Below are 14,109 nucleotides of genomic sequence, written 5' to 3' on the forward strand. Positions count from 1 at the left end.
AGGAAAAAGATGATGCAGTCCCATTAGGACCACCGCATAGCGCAAAAAAAAAAAAAAAAAGGTTACCGCATGAGTGCAATTTTGTGGCGGGAGGTTAACAGACGATTTTCTGTGTTTCTTTTTCTTTCTTTTTTAACGAGCCGGAGCTAAAGATGAATAGGAACTTTTGGCTAGGACAATGGCAGCACGTTTCTTTTTTTTTTTTTTAATATTATTTTTCAGCTTTGGAAAACGAGGATTTTCACCTGGGCTATGTGTGTGTGTGGGTTCGTTGACGTGAAAGAAACAAATCGCTAAAGAAATAACTGAATTTATGTATTAGTAAGTGGTGGTAGTAGTAAGAGAATGTGGCATTGATACAAAAGAAAAGAAAGCTGCTTTTTGTATCTATTTTGTAAAAAAAATAAAAAATATAGAAATAAAATTGGGAAAATCGAAATTCCCGCGCCAAAAAAGGTACGGCTAATTACATCCTACAGAAGAAAATGACGTCTGCTGCAAAGATGCATAAGCGGAGATATCGTGATATATGTTATCATCCCAACCGTCTGAGATTACACACTTTTTGATCCATTACACGCAGCACAGAGATGGAGTCGAAGAGTGGAAAGAGTAAAACAAACGAGGGCTGTGCGTATTTTTCTCGATTCACTCCTTTGCCTTTTTTTCTTTCCTGTGTATACCGTTCGTCAACAAGAGTCGCAAACAACAACAACAAAAATATGAATTGGACAAAAGAGAAAGAAGAAAAAAACAAAACAAAACATAACGGGCAAATTGAATGTGGCGCTAAGGTATGTGTTTCGTTGAAAGGAAAAACCCCCTCAATTTTATTTTCCTAGTCCGTGAGAAAAAAAACCGCAATCTAATCATCATCATCATCATTTTGATAGTCCCCTCCTATTTTTTTTTTTCGATATTACGTTGCCGTTTTTACGATCGTATTTTATTGAAAAAAAAATAAATAATAATAAAAACACACCTGAAGGTTGTCTGCTATTTTCTTATCGTTTCCATTTTGGAGGTTGTCACAATTTTTGCGGGCCGTTTACCGACGCTATGGCGCGGCGCTTTTGCTTTTCTATCCATTCATCATAAAAGATTAGGTTAGGAACACACGAGCAAAAGACAAAGGCCTTATGGAGAAGTCAACAATCACAATTCGCAGGATCGATCTACGACAGACAGGAAGCCCCACACCCCCTTCATAAAAGAGCAAAATCTGTACAGGATTTTTCAGAATAACAAGATAAAATTTAAAAGATTTTGTTTTTGTTTCAGGCTTTTTTAAAAATCATTTTATTATAACGACGGTTGGATTTTAGCGTTGCGCGGGTGTACTCTACGTGATGTAGCATTGGGCTTCCATACTCCCCCGAAAAAGAAAAAAAAAACTTGCATCCGTTCTTTGCTATCGAACACATGCACAGCTGTGCAAGAGTCCGCCCCATGCGCCAGCTCCATCAGAGTGTAAAGAACCTGGTTGAACCTGGACTGTCTGTTCAGTGAGAGTCGAGCCTTGGTGGCTAGCGGACGTTGTTTGCCATTCGTTCCGCTCATTCTCTGTCCCTGTCTCTCTCTCTCCCTGTCTCTCGAGTTCCTCACTGACTTTAGTGTGTGAAGACGCAAACTAAACGTGTGCATGTCTGTGAGTTTGTGTCTGTGTCTCCAAAGTGTCTCGAGTTTCTCGCTGTAACTCATCAAAGGATCTTCTTTTGTGTTATTTGCAGACTGTCGGCTGTCATCATTTATCGCAGTTGATCATCTCATATTTGGGGACTACTCTTCTTCTATCCGATCGTCGTTTTCAGAGCCAAGGTAAATGTCACAATCTCTAGTCTTCGCTTTGAACATTTCAAAAATAGTCTTCATAATGGGGTCATTTGGTCAAACACTCTAACGAGAATGTCTGGTCATAGTCGCGACATAAATACGGAGATATAAAAGACGTCGTCCATAGATACGTACACATACGTGTATATGAGCTCTCAAGCGTTCAAAGTTATGTGGCTATTGTGAACGACACAGACGAGTTGCGTGTCCCGCTCGTGTTCGGCAGTCAAGCGGAGGAGGGTAGGGGGTCGTGGTGGTCACGTTAAGGCTGGCCGAACAACCGATGGGCCCTTGTACACAGACGACTTGGTGCGTTATATACCACGGCATCACTCTATTGTTGGTTGGTGGGGGGGACACACACACAACAACGGGCGAAATGGTCAAGACATATAAATGTCGTTCTCTCTCTGGCCAACGAGACGCGGAGAAATGATGATTGTCTTTTTAAGAGGCGCAGCGATGACCTCAAGTCGACGGACATGATCTTCGTTATTGGGCAGCACATGATGGTGGCTCACTTGGGAAATTTTCGTTTCTTTTTTTTTTTTTTTTTTGGGGAGGGGATGGTGGGGGGTGTTGGTTTGACGATGATTTCGATCCAGATTGAATTGACGGAGGAAGAATGGCTTATATCGATTGTTTAGTCGTGGCGCGCGCGGTTGTTATAATAGTAATCAAGTTGGAGATTTGTAAAAATAAATCGGATTTCAACGGTGTGGCGGCCAAAAAGAGTCGAATTCGTTCGTGAGTGGTCGGCAGTAAAATGGCGACAGTCCGCGAAAAAAAATATAAAACAAACAAATGAAATGTAAAATGAAACAGACACGAATCGCTGCGTGTTCGAGTGTCTTTTTCTTCGTTTTGGATAATTTTCCTATTTCTTGGATTTGGTTAGTCAAATTCAAATTATCCCCCCCCCCCCCAAAAAAAAAAAAAAATTCTTTTCTTTTACTCATTTAGAATTATTATTCGTCCCAAGTTTGAAAGATTTCCCACGTCATTTTATTTTTTCCCGAGGACTCCCGCAGACATAATTTGATTATTATTCACCTGTCCTGCCTCTTGTATACAATTTTGTTCCGTTGGCAATACGACTCTTTACATGACACATTTATCTTTTCTTTTGCCTTCCTTTCTTTCTTGTTTTTTGTTATTTTTTCCTCTTTAAAGGATCGTATGTCACACATGGTTCGACCATTGTTACCCACTGCCGGTTAGCAACGTCAGTGACATTAGCTAATAAGACGCAAAAAAATTAAAATCCCCGCTCCCCCCCTCAAAAAAAAAGAAGAATTAAATAATAGGAAAAAGAAGTCGATAGATGGAAGAGCTTTAGGGACATCTGCCGTTTTTTTTTTTTAAATATGACGCGATTCTGCCGACGATAATGACGCTTGATGTCTTAACTTGAGTGAATTGGATCCGTTGGCCCGCCGCGTCTTCTTCTTCTTTTTTTAAATCGTCCTATCTCGCCATCTGAAGTAATATCATCTTGTTTCATTAAAAACGATGATGATTTGATCTCTTCTTTAAAAAAAAAAAAATTGAAACTTAATTTTTGTGTGCGTGTTGTTTTGCTTTGTGTTGGAGGGCTAGGAGGGTTCGTTCGTTCGGTCGCAATTAGTCTCTCTTTACACACACACACACATACGCACACAAACTAAGAGACGGACTATATAGAGCGGGGCCGTCTTTAGCCTGAAGGATCTCGTTACGAACTTGGGGATACACACTACTATGTATATGCGCATCTGTTTGTTGTGTGTGTGTGTCTAGTCATCTTGTGTCGGTGCTCTTCACCACCCACCACGCCCCTATGCCTGCGCCTGCTTCCTTGTTGTGTGTGTGTGTGTGTTTTTTTTTGTGTGTGTAATAAGAACATAATTTGAAACGAGAGAATTAGAACTGAAGAAGATTCTCTCGGTCCGATCTCTTTAAATTTTTTTGGTTTGTTTCTTTTGACGTGTAGCCGTTGGGAAAGCGAAAGGAACAAACAGCCAGAAGGTACAACCAAAAAATAACGAGTAATTCTTCTCTTCTCGCTCTGTTTTTTTCGTTTGGGATTTATTTATTTTGTTTTGTTTTTTTTTCCTTGTTCCTGATTGGTTTCGTGATGGATTCCCTCCAATCTGTAGATACGGTCTCCGTGAGTGTACGGTAGCTACGATTTATTCTCACTTGTACTTGTTTTTCCTTTTCTTTTTTACTGATATAACCTACTACCCCCTGGAAAATAAAAAAAGTTACAGAGGGTACTGGAGCAGGTCTGACTGTTTCAATTAAGGAAGAACTAGGAGCTCTTCTTTGCGTCTTTCTCCCGCTAGATCGTGATTTTCCTCTCCTCCCTTGTTGATGGTCTGTCCAGGTTCTTTTATTTTTATTTTTTTCCAGTAGGGGGTTGCGCTGATTGATCAACAACCATCCTGATCCCAACTAAAAGATTTAAGGAAGGTGGTGGCCAGAGGAAGTGAGGAGGAAGTTAGGGAGGAAAAGGAAAAAGAAATGAAAAATAAAAAAATAATAATAGTGTACATAAATTTTGTTAAGAGAAGGAAAAAGGGAAGAAAAACAGTCACGATTTTTTGTGTGTAGTAAAAAGAAAAGAAAAAAGAAAAAAAAAACAGTTTTTATTTGTCCACTCCGAGCGATGGCTCGTTATGATAATTCTTGTTTTATTTGTCTGTATTTATACATTTTTCGTTTGTGTATGGCTTTTTATTTTGGTGACCTCTTCTTTCTGTTGCTGCGCTGTGCAACAACCGAGAGAACTTTACGACGTGTCACGGTTGAAGGAACTGCCGTCGTGAGATGTTAAAAAAAAAACGAAATTCTCTTTCTTTTTATTTTTTTTTACTTCTCTTTCTTCCAGTCTCTCTTTTATTATTATTATTATTATTTTTTACCACCAACTACCACCTCCTTTAAATGCTATTTGAAAAAAAAAGAAGTCCTACGACCGTCTGAGGACACAGCGTGAGCGTGAAACCTCGGGCACTTGTAATCGTTAAGGGGCGACTCTACGTGTGTGGCCAGTCTTTGAATTCGTCGACGTTGGCGTTAGATAAATTGTTGTATTGAGATGTTGGGCTTAATAATAAGAAGAAAGAATTCGTTCCGTCCGATTTATTCCGGTCTGCTACTCGTCGTCATCGTCCCATTGTCTGCAACGTTTAAAAAAAAAAAGAAGTTTTCGATCGAGGTAAAATAGGTCGACGGTCAAAATTTGAAATAAAACAAAACAAAAATGGTGTGATGTACGAAGAAGAGCCATGAAAACGAGTGGAGCCGACATCTTTCTTTGCATTCTTTCGGTATTTTTTCTTTTTCTTTTCTAGAGTCGAAGAGTCTTTCCCCCCCTTCGCATCGTTAATCTTAGATCGGCAGGGGGTAGTACGGAGTAGGTCATAAAATATTCTGAAAGCAAAAAGAGAAAAAAGGCGACATCTTTCGCATTTTAGCAGCAGAAAGTTCTCCTCGTTTTTTTTTGGCTTTTCTTTCTGATTCCGTCTGATTTGTCGTTTGGTTGGATAAACTGCGCCTGTGTGTATCCATCCGGCCTCCTGGATGTTACACAATGCGCAAGTATACTTCCTGTTTGTTGGGGGGAGGGGGGGAGATGAGTCTGCAGCCATCAAAAAGACGAGGGAAGATGGGGAAAAGAAGAGGTGGTGTACGATTTGATGGAAACGGACGAGCCAATCAGCCGTGTTACGTCGGCCAAGGTTTCCCTTTTTATATTTTCCTCCCCCATCTAACGGCAAACTAGATCTGATGGGAACAAGGAAGGACATTTTCTTGGTATCTATATATTTATTTATTTTTTTTTTTTTGTGGAGTTCTCTCTGTTCTCTCAATCCATTAGCTCCGGATGATGGATGAACTTGTTCGTCGTCATCGTCGCCGTCGTTGTCCCATTTCGATTTGGAGGGCCGAGAAATCACAACGAAGGAATGGGAGGGGGGGAGAAAAAAGGAACGGCGCGACGGCGATTATTATTACAAGCCCCCTCCCCCCATCAGGTTAGAGAAAATGTAGTGACTTTTGACTGTTTGGATCATGATGGATGCTCCTCCAAAATTCAAGAATGATATCTCACTCACACATAAACAAAAAAAAAAAAGTCTGTCACACGCCGACTTGTTAGCCCCATTTTCCCTATTCGGCTCACTGCACCCACTCGTACATCAACGATAAACATTTTCCTTTTGGACCGGTCGGCCGTTCTAATCTCATCTCGAGTTGATGGCTGATTATTCATGAACGTGAAAACATTGAAGGTATACAGTATAGGGGGGGAGAGGGGGGGTATAAAAAAAGGGGACAAGTTACTATCGAGCCTAGCAGACTAACATTGAACTCTCGTGCACTGAATGAGTAACGAAGCCAAAGTGGCTCTCCTACCCTCCTCCGTCTCTCCGGCCAAACGTTTTGGTTAAAAGACTTTTTCCCTTTTTTTTTATTATCGTTCTATTATTTTTATTTTTTATTTTATTTTTCCTTGAAAGACGGGGAGAGATGGAAAAGTTTGTCGTAGTGGATCGTGACATTGGGTTGGGGCTGGGGACTGAGGCAATGATGGAGAAGAAGTTGCGTGTCACGCACGTCCCGATCGAACGCAGGGAATTGCGCATCGCAGTGTCTTAAGTAAAGATGTGCATTCCCCCCCCCCTTTTTTTTTTTTTTAAATAAATGATTAGCGGGATGGATGTTGGGTAGCATGTCGAACGGACGAGATGAACGCACGTGAAAGACGAGTCAGAGAAAAAGACGTCCGTCTACTTAGTTTTTTGTTGTTGCGCGGGACAGTCGACTTTGCCTATCACTTTTGAATACATTTTCATTCATTATGTAGCAGACGTGTGCAGTGGGTGTGTTGCAGAGCGTATACGGCGCAGCCCGAACAAAAGTCGATAACGTCTGTGCGTGCAACACATCCGTACGCAGATTTCTCGTAACTCATTAGTCATTTGCATTTTGAAATGTTTAAATAATTAGACACGCGGTAGATGTGCTGTATAGATTTTTTGAAGGCTTCTTTCAATATCTATACAAGATATTATACAGGAGAGTCTTGGGAAAAAACAAAACACGAAAAGAAATTGAACCCCAACTGTCTGTGTGTTTTGTTTTGAATTCTTTGAGAGGTCCGTCTTGTTTTGTTTGAAAGGCGGGCCGGCATTCTTAACCTTGTACTATCTACCGACTCGACCCACTAGAGTGAGGTATATAAAAAAAAAAACTCGTAAGTTTCTCATTTTGATTGCATTTTTTTCTCTCCCCTTCTCCATCTACGCGTTCTTATGTCTTGTCTATCTGCTGTGTGTGTGTGGTTGACGAGAAACAGGTCGCAGGACCTCGTCGTCCAGGCAACCGATGCCTTCCAGATGAAACACGCACATGCATGGACATTCCCTTTTTTTTTTTTCTCTTTTTGTTTGCTGAGATGGGGCCAGCTGTCACACACAAGTCTTCGTACTTGCAATGCCAAAGGATGTCTCTCTCTCTTTTTTCCCCTTGCGTTGCTCCTTTTTGTTCCTCATTCTCGTGTGTTGGCTTTTCTTTTTTAGAAGACGTTAATAGTAGGAAAGGCAAGACGGGCAGGAGCTGCTTGGTGACAGCCGGGCAAATTGGGGTTAGAATGCTTTATTAGCTAGTCGGCAAACTACTAGCGACCTCTGCAACTACGTTTCGTTATTTCTGGTTTCCAGTTTCATGCGGCCAAATGCTGCAATGACCCTGTTACGTACGAGGAAAACGAATGCGAGATAATAGGAGAAAAAAAGAAAGAATAATTAAACTGATGACAGAGTTGCAGCATTTAAAAAAAGGAAAAATTAACTAAGAGGGGATTATTGCAATTCAATTTTGAAATGACATTTTCTATTTTGCGGTCGCTGGGAGGAACCGGCTGGAGGACAGACAAAAGTCGTAGATTCATGATCACCATTATTTGAAGGCTTTCCTTTTTTTCTTTTTGAAATGACTGCATATATCTTCTTTCCGTCCCCCATTTCCTCGTCATTTGCGCATCCATATTCAACACATTTTCCAATTTTCAATTGAATGGCTTTCCCCCTCTTTAAGCGGCCACCATTTGAATCGCGCGTCTACGGTTTTAAACATTTTCCCTCCTTTTCAGTCTGCGTTCCTGTTTTGTGGCCGGGCAAAAAAATAAAATCAAATCAAATAGAATAGAATCCAAAAATATATATAAAAAAAAAAAAAGTTCATTCCTCGAGCCTTTCGGGCTTCTCCGCCTCGCCCTTCTATCCCCCCGACGCACACAGAGAGTCTGTCATTGTGTGTCGCAGTAAAGCTGATTAAATGTTGCCCCAACGCGGTCCAATATGACGAGCCCAAACGATTAATCTGCTGTGCCAGATCGGCCCGAGCGCACTCCCCCAACATTTTCCTTCCTTTAACAGGGGACGACAAAACGCGAAAGGGATTCCGTTTTCAACAATTCGTTCGGTGAAAGACGGGGGGGTACATACAAACTTGTAAAAAAAAAAAAAAAAATGGAACATAATAAATAAAAAGACCGGTAGATTACAGTTGCAAGTAGAAATAGCGGGGGGGTTCGTTGAGAGCGCGCGCGCATTTGAATCGAATAGCCTTCATCATTTCGCTTCATCTCGCATCATCATTTGCAGCAACGGTTCACAATAGACATTTCTGGCGCACCCAACAACCAAACTTTGATTAACAATTGGATTTTGAATATATTTGTTTTTTACAGACCTATTTGCTCGCTCCCCCCTCGTTTCATACGTATTCGATTTCAAACAGACGTTTTAAAAATAGCGAGCAAGTAAACAGGGCGGCATCTGGCGCAACATTTGAACTGTTTCAAACAATGAAAGGTGTCTCTATGTGAGGTAAAGGGGGGGTACCCCTTGTCGTCTCGTATTAACAGTTGAGCAAAGAGGAGATGAAGATGATGATGATGATGTTATATCAGCTTGATTTCATTCCAAATACACAGGGACGGAACTCGTGGAACAGGTTAGCCAGCTGTTGAGGTCTTTCTCTCTCTTTTTCTTTTCTACCTATAATGAAACCGTCTTTGGGGCTATGGGGTAAAGGAGAATCAACCCAAGTTCGAACTGGAATTAACCCGAGTGACGTGCTGGCCAAGAAGAGAGAATGAGATAGGGAAGACGGGCCAATCAGATAAAATGCCTTGAGCTGGCAGAAGCCTTTCTTTTCTTCGGTCCCCCTTTTTTTCTCTCTCTTTTTAAAGAGCGTTAGACTTTGTTGGAATGTTTGAAAATGGAAACTGCTTGCCTTTGACCCATCAATTGTTGAGAAAAGAAGAAGAAGAAAAAAATGGGATTTAATTTTTTTTTCTTTTTCTTCTTCTTACCTGTGGAGAAAATGAAAATAAAGTAAGGTCGAAATACGGCGTATGACACACCATGTTCCAGGTGTCAGCATCTTGCATAGCCCCCAACTCGCAATGGTAACCCAATCTGCCTGAGAAAGACAATTCCATTTTCTTGTTTATTCCCTCCGCCCCTCTTTTTTTCCCTCGCGTGTTGTCTCGTCTTATCTTTGGAAATAAATGATGTGGAAAAGCTGGTCATTTATATCTCTGATTGAGATCACTTTCCTACACTATACTACCCCCTTTCTTTTAATTATTATTATTATTATTTTAAACCTTTTTTGGTTTTTGGTTTCTTGTCCTTGTTCTCCTTGTTCTCCTTCCATTTCATTTTGTAGTCGACCAAGAAAATGGTGCGGTCTACAATCAATGGGCTGGGAAACAAACAAAAGAAATTCCTTTCCGTTGCTTATTTTCCAGTAGCTGGGTGGCACATAATAATGCGGAACAGAGCGTTTGCTTCTTCTTCTTCCAGGCAATTGCCACCTATATTCGTTGGTCTTGTTTACCCTAAACCTTGTCCTCGCACAAATCCATCTGTGACGGTTATTTCGGTTGGAAGGAGAGCTGGATTTTATTTTTGTTTGTTTGTTTCCCTATGAATATTATAGGCTTTAATAGCCTGAGTAGAGAAGCTGCCAATGGGCCCCCCCGCACACACACCGGCTTTTCAGTTCATTCCCCTAAATGGTGTTATAAGACATTTTTGTGTGTGTGTGTGTGTGTAAAGGAAACGGCCATTTTTTTATTGACACACACACCGTTTTGCGTCAAGTGCTGGGCAACAGTAAAACTCGTCAAATAAGAAGACGATCTTTACAAGACTCTGCAATTGTCGCTTTTAATACGAGTAATAGAAAACGAAAAGTTCTAGTAAACGTGCCAAACATCGAATGCAGCTTTTCTTTATTTTTTTTTTTATACTATCTGTGTCTGCTATCGCGTGAAAGTCTCTTTCTCCATTTCCCATTTCTTTGAAGCGGGACGCTTATCTGCTCCAATGTCGCAGGGTATCAACTGAAATCTTTTACATAGGGAATTAAAAAAAAAAAAAAAAATAAAATAAAAGGGAAATTGTTAAGAGATTGTTGGTGTGTGTTAAGGCAAGCGAAAAAAACAAAATAAAAAAATCCTGGGCTTTTAACGTTTTTTCTTCTTCATTTTATTGCTGCACGTTTGTTTATCGGACACGTTTCCACGCATTTTGTTTTACCTCTTAACCAGAATCGCAGTGAATTGTTTGGAATCTATTAGATTCAAAATATTCAATCAATTTTGTTTTTTTTTGTTTTTTGTTTTTTTCACTTGATGGAATTTTCTTTTCCTCTCTTTTTGTTTTTGTTTTCACATTTGTTATCGAATGAAATTTGGAAATAGTCTTTTGCCTGGGTCGGTGGGTCGCTTTGATTATTAGGCATTAGCAGACGTGGCAGTTAACACGACAGTTGCCGAATAGGGGCGGGTTTGTTTTGTTTTTCCTTCTCCCTTTTTTTTGGGGTTTTTGTTTTTTGTTACCTTTCAACATTAAAAAGAAGCCGTTGGTGCGGAGTCGATCTGAAAAGGTGCCAAACCTCCATAATAGGACGTAAGGGAAAGAAAAAAAAGAGTGAGAGATAGAGACACAGTGGTTAGTGATAAAGAAGACCTTGCGAGAGAAGCCAATTATTTCGTAGCAATTAACCGAAAACAACGGCCAAAGAGAAACCCTGCCGGTTGCACGGCTGTTTTCAACACCCGAGCACACAACAGACGCACACAAAAGAAGAGATAACAAAACAAAAAAAAAAAAAATTCAATAAATAAATAAAGAAAAATGTCTTTTCTTTTTTTTTTTCTTGTTGGTCTATCCACCAGACTGTGGCTCTATTTCGTAACTCGTGTATAAGGTATAAGACAGAGGAGAATTAAGCTTTTTGTCTTGTATGCTATTGCCATTATGTTGTAGACGCACACGGCAACCTTGTGTGTATAATCTTCAGTCTTCTCACAGCGGGAGGACTGAAATGAAAAAGAAAAAAAGAAGCCGCAACCGCCGCCACAACTGACCGAAAGACGTTGTCCTTCTCTTTTTACTCATTTATTATTATTTTTTATAGCTCTATATAACGCAATGTAGGCTAAATGAGGGTGGGTGTAAGGCGGCCTTCGTCCATCAAAATTGCCCGGTCCGTGCCGTGCGGCTTTTCACTCCTTTTCATTTTCTCGTTGAACAGAAACACAGCAGAGGGCCGTAGCAAGTTAAGAGGATGTAATTTGTTTTCTTCAGCACGGAGCATCAGACCATTTTTCTTTTTTTTCTTTTCACGAGGGTCGTCTTATGAATAAAGTACAAAATCAACAGGAGGGCCCAATTTTTGTTTTTTTATCAGGCTGATGTCAACAACAGCACGACACACACACACACAAAGGAGGATTGAATCGAAAAGATCCTCGGCTTACAGGAGGAAACGAAAGCATCCGTTTTTTTTTAGTAGTCGATGTTGTTGTTGTTGCTACAGTTAACAGCTCCGTGACTGACGAGCATCGCACGTGCACTTGAATAATGAAAATACATTTTGAAGAGCACCCGACAAGAGACGAGATAAACGTGCTGGCTCATCTTTTTATTTTTTTTTTTGTTTGTACGGGTGTGGTCTGGTTGTAAAACAAAACAAAACAAAAAAGGGGCGCATCCAATAAAAAAAAAAACTTCCGCCCTGGGAAAAATGGGTTTAAAATATCTTCAATATTTATCCAAAAAAAGAAAGAAAAGAAAATGTTTTACACATTTATCATCGTCAAGTGAAAAGCTAAACGGTAAAGTTTATTAGTCGTTGGCACGAGAAAAAGAAGAGAGGCGTATGGCCCCTTGTCTATAGGAAGAACCAAGTTAAATGATGTACGCACTGGGAGTTTACGGGGCACAAAAGCGGGACCCACGAATTTAGTGGCGAGGTGGACCGCAGCCACCTGGATCGATACGTTGGCTACTTTCACGTTAAGCCGCTGTGACATTAGAAAAACGAAGAAGAAAAAAAAAATAAAGGGTCTTAAAAAAAGGGGGGGGGGCAGTAGAAGATGGTGGACAGCAATATGTTTCGTCCCCAGTTTGCAGTGACCCCATAAAAGACAACAGTCGGGGACCATAAGGCACGAAAAAAAGAAGAGGTAAAACGTGTGGCTATTCCATTCGGTTTAAAAAAAATGATGAACCCCTCTCGTATGTGTCGTCTTGTATGCCCGCACTGGCCGCTATAAAGGCATTAAGGCCCTGTGTGTGTGTGATGTTTTTGTGGTTTTGAGGTATAAGGCGGCGGCGGGTGGGGGATGAGGACGTGCCAGGTTTCTTTTGATGGCGGTGGTTGGATGGTCAAAGCAATTAAGCCCGGATGAAGACGTTATATAGATATGGCTTTCAAGTGTGATTGGGGGGTGTGCAAGAAAAAGAGAGATACAGGGGAGAAATAAAAAAAAAAAAGGGGGCGGTTTTTCTTTTTTTCCAGCAGTTCCAGAAGCGCATCAGGTTTCCTGGAAGCACGCTCCAGCGACACATCAGTGATATAGCTTTCTGTGGGAAACGAAACTTTTCTTTCTTTTTTTTTAATGTTTTATTTCTAGAGATGGGGGGGAGGGGTATGTGTTACTGTGACTGTAGTGGTGGTGGTGGTGGTATAAATCATAATAATAACAATCTCGGATGTTGGGTTCATACAGACATTTTTTGTTTTTGTTTCAGTGACTCTGTTAGATTGGATTCACCTGTCAGGTCCAGTCGAGTCCAGTCTTCACATCCTCCTTTTGTCTCCCTGTCTAATTCCATTATACTTTGATGGTTCCACGAAAACAAAACAATTCATCGTTTTCCCTTTTCGTTTTTTTTTTAAATTATTATTATAGTCATTTTGTTTTACAATCGACTTCCTCCCTTCGTGTCATGTCCGCATCAGAAAGAGCTCGGAGTGCGTGGATGTGTACGAAGCCAAATCGTGACATGTTTACAACTAGCGAGCCAATCAAGTGATAAAACGTTTCCCAAGAAAACGGTCGGTACACCCTCAAAACAAGGAATTGTCTTCAATGTCGACTCACTTTTGACTGTGTCAGTGCACGTCAAACGCTGTGATTATTTACGAACTGCAAACTGTCTGACGCCACAACTCACAAAGTGTTTCGCTTTCAGACAGTCACAGTTATCCCCACCGTATCTTTATCATTCCTTTTGATATATATAACAAAAAATAAAGGGACTTATGATTGTCATATAAGTAACAGTCTAATACCACAAAAGATATACACTATACCGTTCATCATTTGTAATCAGTCTGGAGACCCTGGCAGCCCTGAGTGACCTCCCCCTCTCTCTCTGCCCCCCTAAAAAAAGGGAAGATGACATGAGAGAAGAAAAAGAAAACATTAAACTAATGAAGATGGGAGAGGTCACCCAGCGTCCGTCTTTTTTTTTCTTTGTGTCTTGCTTTGAATCCGTCTAATACAGCGCCCTCTATATAGTAGGTCTTGGACATTGAGAGGGTTATGCTGGAACAGCAAATAACAATCCGTAGGGAAGGAATCCGGCATGGATGCCACCCTTCCTTTCTTTTTTTTTTCCCTCCGCAAAACGACGAACGGAGTTCCTTTTTTTTTGTTTTGTTTTGTCCTGCACACGCAATGGAGACTATATAGGATCCGGATCACCCAGATAACATGGATAGACATATAGAAGCTTTCGGAATGAAATTGGTCTTTGCTGGATGGATGTAGGCGTGTTGTTGTTGGCCCTGCCATTTCTATTCTTTCTTTTTTTTTCTTCCTCTAGAGAATCACTTCTTGCGCCCAAAAAGATCTTCTTTTCTCTTGGCCCCTCCCCCCCAAAATAGTAGAGGTTTAGCTTCTCTCTCTCTCTCTTT

At 40.7% G+C, this 14,109-nt stretch overlaps 1 protein-coding gene across 3 annotated transcripts in view; it reads left to right on the plus strand.

The window, feature by feature from the left end:
• The window catches only part of LOC116928431, a 48,291-nt gene that overhangs the window by 22,435 nt on the left and 11,747 nt on the right, over positions 1 to 14,109 (plus strand). For 2 of the 3 annotated variants that reach the window (XM_045178523.1, XM_045178524.1), the window contains one exon: positions 1,731 to 1,818. The gene's annotated coding sequence lies outside the window, so the exon portion shown is untranslated. Of the gene's footprint in view, positions 1 to 1,394; positions 1,649 to 1,730; positions 1,819 to 14,109 lie in introns of those variants that run through there. The other variant, XM_045178525.1, reaches the window with a different exon arrangement.

Source organism: Daphnia magna, linkage group LG8 (assembly GCF_020631705.1).
Source record: "Daphnia magna isolate NIES linkage group LG8, ASM2063170v1.1, whole genome shotgun sequence".
Taxonomy (NCBI): domain Eukaryota; kingdom Metazoa; phylum Arthropoda; class Branchiopoda; order Diplostraca; family Daphniidae; genus Daphnia; species Daphnia magna.